This window comes from Vitis riparia, chromosome 2 (assembly GCF_004353265.1).
Source record: "Vitis riparia cultivar Riparia Gloire de Montpellier isolate 1030 chromosome 2, EGFV_Vit.rip_1.0, whole genome shotgun sequence".
Taxonomy (NCBI): domain Eukaryota; kingdom Viridiplantae; phylum Streptophyta; class Magnoliopsida; order Vitales; family Vitaceae; genus Vitis; species Vitis riparia.
The window spans coordinates 13,279,368-13,289,798 of record NC_048432.1 but is presented as its reverse complement, the minus strand read 5'-3'; the positions used below and the strand labels follow the sequence as shown (position 1 = coordinate 13,289,798).

General features: G+C 34.6%; 1 pseudogene; it reads left to right on the top strand.

The window, feature by feature from the left end:
• Positions 1–6,095: 6,095 nt before the first annotated feature.
• LOC117929175 lies at positions 6,096–9,770 on the top strand (annotated as a pseudogene).
• Positions 9,771–10,431: the final 661 nt, after the last annotated feature.

The following is a 10,431-nucleotide window of genomic DNA, read 5'->3' as shown; positions in this document are numbered from 1 at the left end:
AGATCCTTCATGTTAAAATTAGCAGACAAAATACACTTGGTATCATTCAAGAGATTCACATTACTACTAGAAAGTAGAATGTCATTGATATAGAGAACCATGAAAATTACTCGCTCCCATTGACTTTCATGTAAACGCACTGATCAAACTTGTTCTCTATAAAACCAAAAGACGTCACAATTTTGTCAAATTTCAAGTACCACTGACGAGAAGCTTGCTTGAGACCATAAATTGACCTTTTTAATCTGCATACCATGTTCTCTTTTCCATTTTCCTTAAATCCTTCAGGTTGTGACATGTAGACTTTCTCACTCAAATCACCATTGAGAAAAGTTGTCTTAACATCCATCTGATGAAGCTCTAAGTCAAAATGAGCTACCAACACCATAACTAGCCTAAAGGAATCTTTGGTAGAGACTGGTGAGAAAGTCTATGTGAAATCAATGTCCTCTCGCCGTGTATACCCTTTAGTAACTAACCAAGCCTTGTATCTTTCAACATTTCCCTTGTTGTCTCTTTTGGTCTTGAATACCCATTTGCATCTAATGGGTTTATATCATTTGGGAAGATCAACAAGTTCCCAAACATCATTGTCTGACATAGACTGCATTTCATATCTCATGGCAATCAACCATTCATTTGCCTTATCATTACTGAGAGCTTCACGATAAGTAGTAGGGTCCACTTTTTCTCCAATGTAAACATAATAATCGTTAGATAAGGCAAGCTTTCTAGTTCTTTGCAATCTCCTCATTTCCACAGGAGAAATCTCATCTACAATAGGGGTTCTTTTGACAGTGGGGAAATTGACAGTAGCAACTCCTTGTTGAATCCCAGAATCAAAAGCTCCAACATCAAGGTTAATGTCTAAGACTGGCAAAGGTAAAGAAATAACATCCATGGGTTCCACTCTTTCATTGGATTGAGACGGTATACTATTGGCAACATCCAACTCTAAAAACTTTGCCACTTAAGACTCAACAACTCTAATGCCATGAGTTGAACAATAAAACTTGTGTCCTTTTGAGTGACTAGGATACCCAATAAAATAGCACCTAGTAGTTCTTGAATATGTCTTCTTTAAAGAAGGATCATAGATTTTCACCTCATCTGGACATCCCCATACTTTAAAATGATTCAAACTGGGTTTTCTGCCTGTCCATAGTTCAAACAGTGTTTTATGGCACATACTTACTAGGAACACAGTTCAGAATGTAGGTTGCTATTTTAATGGCTTCACCTCATAAGTATTCTGGCAAATTTGATCTACTCATCATGCTCCTCTTCATTTCCATAAGAGTGTGGTTGCGCCTTTCTACTACGCCATTCTGTTCAGGACTACTAGGCATAGTATACTGAGCAACAATACCATTATCTTGTAAGTACCTTGCAAAAAGTCAATTTTGTTGTCCAGCATCACCATGTTTCCCATAATATTCACCACGTCGATCAGATCTTACAATCTTGATGACTTTCCCCAATTGTTCTTAACTTCAATTTGGAAGACTTTGAACATTTCAAGAGCATCTGTCTTTTCTTTGGTCAAATATACATAGCCATATCGGGATAAATCATCAATGAATGTAATGAAGTACTTGTTGCCACACAAGGTAGTGGAGTAAGGCCCATTAATGTCTGTATGAACAATCTCCAACAAATTTTGACTACAATTTGCACCATTTTTCTTAGTCTTTGTCAATTTTCCTTTCACACAATCAACACAAATTTCTAAGTCATTAGAATCAAGGCGGGGAAGAATCCCAGAACTAATTAAGCATTCTACTCGTTCTTTAGAAATGTGCCCCAAACGCTTATGCCATAACAATGAAGATCTTTTCTTAGTCAAAGGTCTTTTAGCAACACTGTTTTCAACATTGTAAGAACAAGTAGATAACAACGACTATCTATAAAGCTCGTTAGACAAAACACAATTACCAATCACTTCAGAGTCATAAATCACATCAACTCTTTTATTTGCAAAAGTGAAACTATATCCAGCTTTGTCAAGTACTGAAAGGGAAATTAAATTCCTTTTAAATGAAGGTACACAAAAAACATTGTCCAAAACAAACTAAAAACCAGAATCTAATTCTAGAACAACAATCCCAATATGCTCAACATCAATCTCGATGTCACTACCAACTTTAAGCTTTGACTAATTTTCACTTGGCTTCCTCAAATTTCTTATCCCCTATAAAGAAGTTGCAACATGAACAACAGCACCATTGTCAAGCCACCATGAATCTAAAGGAACATTAACTAAATTAGATTCAAAACAGACATAGGTAGATAACATACCTTGTTCCTTCATTTTCTTCTCCAGCTAATTCTTAAACTTAAAACAATCAACCCTCTTATGACCCTTTTTGTTGCAGTGATAACACTTAAGGTCTGTGTTTTTGGCATTTCCATTATTCTGCTTCTTTCGCCCACTTTTCTTGAAATTCTTGTTTTTCTTATGATTGTAAAAGTTGGGCTTTCTAGCTTTTTCAACTCTATTATGATTATTTGGTTTTCCAAGAGCAACGAGATGAACAGATTCATTCTTTTCTCTTTTCAGCTTTTCTTTCTCAGCCACACACTTAGTGATCAAGTCATTCACACCCCAAGACTGATTCAAGGTGTTGTATGCAGTCTTGATTTGGCTGAAAGAAGATGGTAAAGTATTGAGGGTTTGGCGAACAATAAACTTATCGGGAATGAAAATGTCTAGTGCTTTCAATCTAGTCTGAAGATGCACCATTTTTAGGATATACTCACGAACCCCTTTCATATCATTATACCTCATATTCATTAATTCATCCATAAAATACCCAACTTTGGCATTGTCAGATGTCTGGTATCTATTTGCCACAACAACGAGAAATTCTTTAGCATTGTTGCTCTTAGGTCTTCCTCCAAGGAGATGCTCAGCAATGGACCTTTTGATTGAAATGAGACTCAAATGGTTCGATTTTTCCCATTTCGCATAATAAGCTCTCATAGCTTCAGTGCTTTCATTAGTAGGCTTAGGAGGTTCATCTTCACGTAGAGCCATGTCTAAGTCCATCATTCCTAAAACAAACTCTATGTTTGATCTCCATCTCTTATAATTCGACCCACTTAGAATTTCAATTATAGTATTATTGTTGTTCACAACAAAAGAAACTGATTGACAAAAATTTGCAACTAGATCAATTATGGGCAATAGGTAAAATGCTTAAATAAGCATAAACAATACAATACAAGAATCAATTGTATTATCATAAACTCCCCTTTGGGCAGAGTCCACAATAAACAACTATTCTCTAAGCATGAAAATCAATAAATAATTCATTAAAATTTATTTCCTTTGGGCAAACAAATTTATCAAATTATTTATCTCATTCAATATTCTCATGTTGTTAAATTAATTTGTACAATAACCCCCTTTGGGCAGGCGATTGTACAAATTAATCTAAAATTTTCCCCATCAACAAAATAGGAACTTATAAACTTGCAAATTTTGATGGTTAAATCACTTTGATGAAATAACCTCAACAATTCACATGCAACGTTCCAAAATTGGGTAATTAAAAAAAACAATATTGCCCAACAACAATAGTGCATATTAGCGATACATATGCATATGATCAAACAAAATGAAGTATGTCACAAAATGTACTTTAAATGATCAATGATCGATTATAGTTGCAAGAATTTGAACAATAATTTTTTTTATTACACTTTAAACTAATTATTTAACTAGTTTATGTGATTTAGACCAAGTAAGAGAGTATGCTTGAAAAAGTTTCAATCTAGAGAGAGTGAGTACTACACTCCTATTCCATATATATTAGCATAATTTTTGGTAAATTCTCAATAGAAAATTATACCACTGAATAATTTTAAGTTAATTAAAACACATAAATAAGTAACAATTATTTAATAAATATTTTTTACCCCCCAAAAATAAAATTATATATCCGAAAAAATAGATGACAAAAAAATGAGCGCACAGGAAAAAAATGGGGCTCAAAACGGACACCGGATGAGGTTACATGTACCTCACACACTTGACCCACAAGTGGGGAATGTGTGGCACGTGTGGCATGTGTTGGAGGTCATCTTCAACCTTCAGCAATGGGTCAAATGACCTGGTTGCTACCCGGATTACAAACAATTGAAAAAAAAAGTTTTTCGATCAGGATCTTGAAGGGTTTTAAACTTTAGGTTGTTTATAACAATTCTAAGTCATTTAATCATAAAAAAACAACTTAAAGATCTCCATAATTGATTAACAAAATTCGGCTTTTTTATACCTCCATAGTCAAGATCGAAAAATTCTATTTTAACACCCATTTCGGTCTCATTTTACATGTATTTTTATCTTAACAATATAAGAAACCTCTCTACAACAATTAATTAAACAAAAAACTTCTCAATCTTGCTCAATCTTTTAAAAAATATAAAATGAATTTTCTAGGGTTCATACCCATATTTTCGAATTTTCAATTTTCACCAAATTAAGCCAAAAAACCAAAATTAATGCTACATATCAACTATAATATATGTAAACAACAAAATCTAAGAGTTTAATTTGAGTAAAACACAATAATTTGAACAAATATTTTTTTTTTTTGAATCTTTAAACAAGAAAATTCCGAAAATTTAAAAACTTAATTACTCCCAATTTAAATAACGAAATTGCACAAATGATATATCAATTTGAAGCTTGTGACAAGAGGAACAAAAGGCCTAAAGTTTCACAATCAAAAGAAACTATAAAAAACTATACACATTCATGGATCACAGATTCGGCTTCGAAAATAAAATAAAATAAGAAACTAAAATTTTATTTTCGATTTCCAATTGTAGATCCTAAATCATGTAAATCTGACTCTGATACCACATGTAAAATAATTACATAATCACATAAATTAATCATACATGATTAAAGGATACTGACAATAGAAAATCGCTATAAAGAACATACCTGTTTGATCCATCACAAAAAAAAAAAAAAAAAAAAACAGGTGATTAATTGTTGCAACCAAGTCTTCTTCTCTATGATCTTGATAACAGTTATGGTGGCTCTATGGAAAAACAGAAAGACCATTTTTATCTAGATTAGAGAGAGGACTTAGTATAACTCAAATTGGGTTCTCATTGGGCCCTCCCATAATGGGTTTTAATGAGACCCATAACCTACACTTGCCACTTAATTGAGTTTTTACTCAAAAGATGCAAAACCCAATCCAAAATATGATCACTTATTAATTGGGCTCATTATATAATAAATTATCCATTAACCCGTTTTTGAAAATACAAATTATTCAATTAATGTTAACCCATATAAAAATTTTCTAACATATCAAACATGAGGTAAGTTTTTTTTTATCTGTACAATAACTGTTTGTGGCTTTGGATGTGGACTTCGGGCATTGATAAGGGATTTGGGTTTGGGTTTGGTTTGGATTACTTTATTTGGGTTGGGCCTTGTTAAAATGTTTGGGCTTGCGCATTGCTTTATTCGGTTTGGATTATGGGATTTGGATTTTTTTTTTTTTTCAATTTAGACTGTTCATTTATATTTGAACATAGGTTTTGGACTCTACTTAATTTTCGATATAGGGTTTTTGAGATTGAATTTGATTTAGGGCTTTCTTCATTTGGGCTTGGATTGTGGGTTTTCATTAGGGCTTTGGTTATTTTAATTTGTATGTTGGGCTTTAATATTTTTGTTGGATGTAGTTTTATCTTGAAAACCCAAATTAGTTCTTTAATCTTTGGGTTTGGTAATTCATTTGGACTTTGGGCTTTAATTATTTAAGATTTGCTTCGACTATATTTGGGTTATATTTAACATGTTTTGAGTTGTTTGGGTGTTTGGGAGGTGAGAAAATAGGGAAAATGGGTGTTATATCCCTTTGACAAGTCCTACATGTGTTTGGTTGGGCCAAATATTGGGCTGAAGGCTAATAGAGAGGACCATGTTCTATAATGTGGGCTTGATGACCTTTTAACCATAAAATTATACTCAGAATATAAGCATGTTCCAAAAAATTTTAAGGATAAATAAATGGAATAAATAAATATTTATAAAACCTTAAACTTTCAGTCCCTCGTTCTCTCCACTCAGGTTCACTCTGTAAAGTTCGCAAAGCTCCCGTTTCTTATGGTGGGCATAATCTCTGGCCGTAGGCAGGTACTCTCTGCAAAATTCTCATCTTCCACAGTCCCTCTCTCAGATTGATCGGCAGTTCCCCGATTTATCTCCAATAGACTCAACAATTTTTGCAAACTCACTGAGTTCAGGGGAGATTCATGGGAATTTTGCTTCACCCACATCATATGTTGCTGAAATTTTTTATTTCTATAATTCCTTCGATGGTTGAATCATGTGCAGCCTGTTGCCTAATGTTCAAACTTTTAGTTTTCATTTATTTTTCTTCATTTTCTCATAAACCTAACAGAATGGATTAGTAGTTTGTGGGGTTTTCTTTTTTTATATGCAATGTTTAGATTGTCAAGTTCACTGCTTACCGACTCTTAAACAAAGGCCTAAGGGTCTCATACATTCTGATTTTCGTTTTCATGAATCTGAAACCCGCTGAGATTGACACAATGTTCAAGTGGAAACTTATTTCACAATAAACATTTTTTTTTCCTAACTTATCAGATTTTTAGGCAACTCTGGCCTGCCCAAGTTTTATTCCCTGTTGGAACCCATGGATTTTTTATTTTTATTTTTAATCATATTCATGTAAATGGTTACCAAATTCATAAGAATATCCATGCCCACAACATGTTCCTGATTTAAATATTTTCCCCCAAATTTCAGCTGCTATCGTAAATGGTTCAAGGTGGCTAAACAATTCTAATTTTGATTGAATATTCAGTCATTAGTGGGTGCTGAATTGTGACAAAGCCAAGTTCATATTAAGGGCAATGCTATATCTTATTGACAATTGTTGAGAAAAAATGTAAACTTTATGCTACTACTGACAACAATGATTTGTTTCTATTATCTACATTTATATGGGTACAAGCTGGTTTTATGGAAACTTTGTATGTGGACATGGGGAAGAATAGAAGACAAGCTAGCCAAAAAACAATAAGAATCTTAGAAAGAGCTTGATGAACTAATATTTGTAATTATAATAACAACAAAGAATAGGAAGGGTATGCCTTTGGTAGTTGGTAAATGAAAATTTTCAACTCATTGTTCTCATATTTCTTCTTGGGTATAACTACGATATTATTGAGCTCATTGGTTTTATGATTTATGCTTTCAGCCTGCTCATTTTCTAGTTGGGTATAACTGTGGTGCAATTTAACCTATTGGTTTTAAGATTTATACTGTTTGATACTAAAGATACCTTGTGCTTTATCCAGGTTAATTCTTGAAGCAAATTAGTAGTCAAATTTTTTGTTCAAACAAAGATCTAGCAGGATACAATTTCTGGGTTAAGGCAACTACCAATGCAGGTTTGGCATGCAGAACATATGACCTTTCAGCGATGCTTACAGGCTTCTGTATATTGTGGTTTTAATGGTCTATGAATGGCACTATCATTGAGAAAAGTGATCTGTATCAGAAGAGTTGTTTATTTGTAAGACATTTGACTTCAACCAGTTGGAAGATTGTCTTATGGTCAATTTACCACAGAAACTTACTTGATAGAAACTATTTTCAAAGGGTTATAGGATCAGATGTTTGCCATGAAATGTGTCAGAACATCTCCCTCCAGCATTTCTCTATTAGTAGTCAACCAGAGTTGATATGTTGGGAAGGTTCCTGTCATGCAGTTTTATTGAGAAAGCTTGAAATTGCTTTGAAGGATCATCAAGGAGATGAAGCGTGGGAAACCTTTAAGGATATTAAAAGGTTGTATGGATTTCCTAGCCACTCTCTGGTGAGTAGGTTAATCACTGAATTGTCTTACTCTTCCAATCCACACTGGCTTCAAAAAGCATGCGATTTAGTTTATTCAATTCTGAAAGAGAAATCAGATTTACTTCATTCTGATTCTCTGACTAAGCTCTCCCTGTCCTTATCAAGAGCTCAAATGCCTATCCCTGCCTCTATGATCCTTAGATTGATGCTCTAGAAAGGGAATGTGCCCCAAAAGAATGTGCTATGGTTGATCATTCTGCATATGGTAAGGACAGAGATAGGGACATATCTTGCATCCAATTACTTGGTTCAGATTTGTGGCCATTTCCTGCTTTTGAGTGCAAGCAATTCCAATCATGCAAAGCTTATAAAGCCTGACACGATGATTTTTAACATTGTTCTTGATGGTTGTGTGAGATGTGGATCATCCTTCAAAGGCCAGCGGATCATAGAGTTGATGCCACAAGTGGGGTTGGTGCCGATGCACACTCTATCATTATTATTGCCCAGATCCATGAGATCAATGGTCAGAGGGATGACTTGAAGAAATTTAAATGCCATATTGATCAAGTTTCAATTCAGTTGGTTCGTCATTACCGGCAATTCTATGATAGCTTGCTGAGCTTGCATTTCATGTTTAACGATATCGATGGTGCTGCTGGGCTTGTGTTAGATATGTGTAGATGTCGGGATTCTCTTTCTATTCAGAAAGATAGGAATGAATCTCATAAGACTTGCCTTGGTCCAATTGGATCTTACCATCTCAGGGAAGGCTTGAAAATACAGATTGTGCCTGAGCTGCTTCAGAAGGATTCTGTCTTCAAAATGGATAGTAAACAGGAATTTGTATTGTTTAGTAATGGGAAATATGTTCTTAGTAATAAGGCCCTCGTCAAGCTTGTCATTGCATACAAGGGAGATGGTAGGATTGGTGAGCTTTCAAGGGTTATGCTTAGCCTTCAAAAAGAGTTGGGTACCTTGGAAGGAGGAGGATTGATTTCTGATGTGATTGATGCTTGTATTCAGTTGGGGTGGCTGGAGACTGCTCATGACATCTTGGATGACATGGAATTGGCTGGGGCTCCCCTTGGCTCTAGTACATACATGTCACTCTTGACAGCTTATTACAAGGGAAAGATGGCTAGGGAAGCAAAGGCACTGCTTAAACAAATGAGAAAGGCTGGTTTCGTTGTGGATTTGTCTGATGAAATGGTCATGACTACCTGCTTATTAGGAGTTGTGGATAAAAATAGAATGCATACTAGAACATCAACTTCAATTGGGAACTCAGGTTTGGCTGAGTCTTTGGTCCGAGAAATGAAAAAGCAGGAGAAAGCAATTCTTCCTGTGGTTTATGAGTTCAATTCTTCTATTTATTTCTTCTGCAAGGCAAAAATGATTGATGATGCATTGAAGGATATATAGAAGAATGCAGGAGACGGAAATTGAACCCACCGTGCAAACTTCTATTAACCTGGTATATGGGTATTCTTGCTTGAATATGTATAGGGAAGTCACAATCTTGTGGGGGAACATTAAGAGGAGTAGGGAGAGTGGAAGTTTAGTGGTATGCAGGGATTTGTATGAGTTCTTGGTACTGAATTTTCTTCGAGGTGGTTACTTTGAGAGAGTGATGGAGGTGATTGGTCATATGAAAGAGCAGACATATACCTTGATAAGTGGATGCATAAAAGTGAGTTCCTAAAGTTTCACAAGAACCTCTACAGGAACTTGAAAGCATCAAATACTAGAACTGAGGCTCAAAGCAAGAGGCTTGAGTATGTTGAGGCATTTAGGAAATGGGCTGGAATCGATTGAATTTCAAGCATGGGGTGCTTGAAAACAGTTTCGGTGCCTTCTTAGTCTTTCTAATGTCCATCCTTAACTTGAATGACAAAGAGTTGAAGTTGAATGCTTATCTTTGTATAAACACGCACATATATGGATCCAAATCAGTCGGCTTATTTCAGGCTGGTAAAATATTGCTGGAGAAATATTTTGAAGGATGAATGAAATTCTAGGAAAATTGAGTTTGGATTTAGAATATAAGAAAAATTGTATGGTTTATCCAAATTCAGTCACTGATTTGAATTTGAAGCTTTGAGGTTTTAGATCCCACAACCTTGACCAGCCTTAGACACCAAACCTATCAAAAAGGTAAGAGTAATGCTTGAGATTTGACCAAAGGCTTCACGTTTGCTTAAATTACAGAGGTAACAATTATTTTCTTATATCAGAAAAATTGTAAAAAAAAGTAAAATAAATGAATAAATAGATAAATATTAAACCTGAGGAAAATCAGAGCAGTTTGCATACAATGGCTATCAATTTAAAAAGTCATAGGCTACTATGTAGGTGCATGCATGTCATGGGTGGCGAAGCCTCTACGATTCAAATAAGTGTACATGGATTCTAAATGGATGAGTGAAGGGTTGCTGAATGCTTAAAAGATGTGATAAGAGTCTTGACTCAACCCTAAGAAACATAGGATGAGTTTTAATAATTTTAAGAATTCAAGGGTTGTTTTTAATATTTGAAAGCTCTCTTTTTTTTTTCACTGGAGTGTAATAACA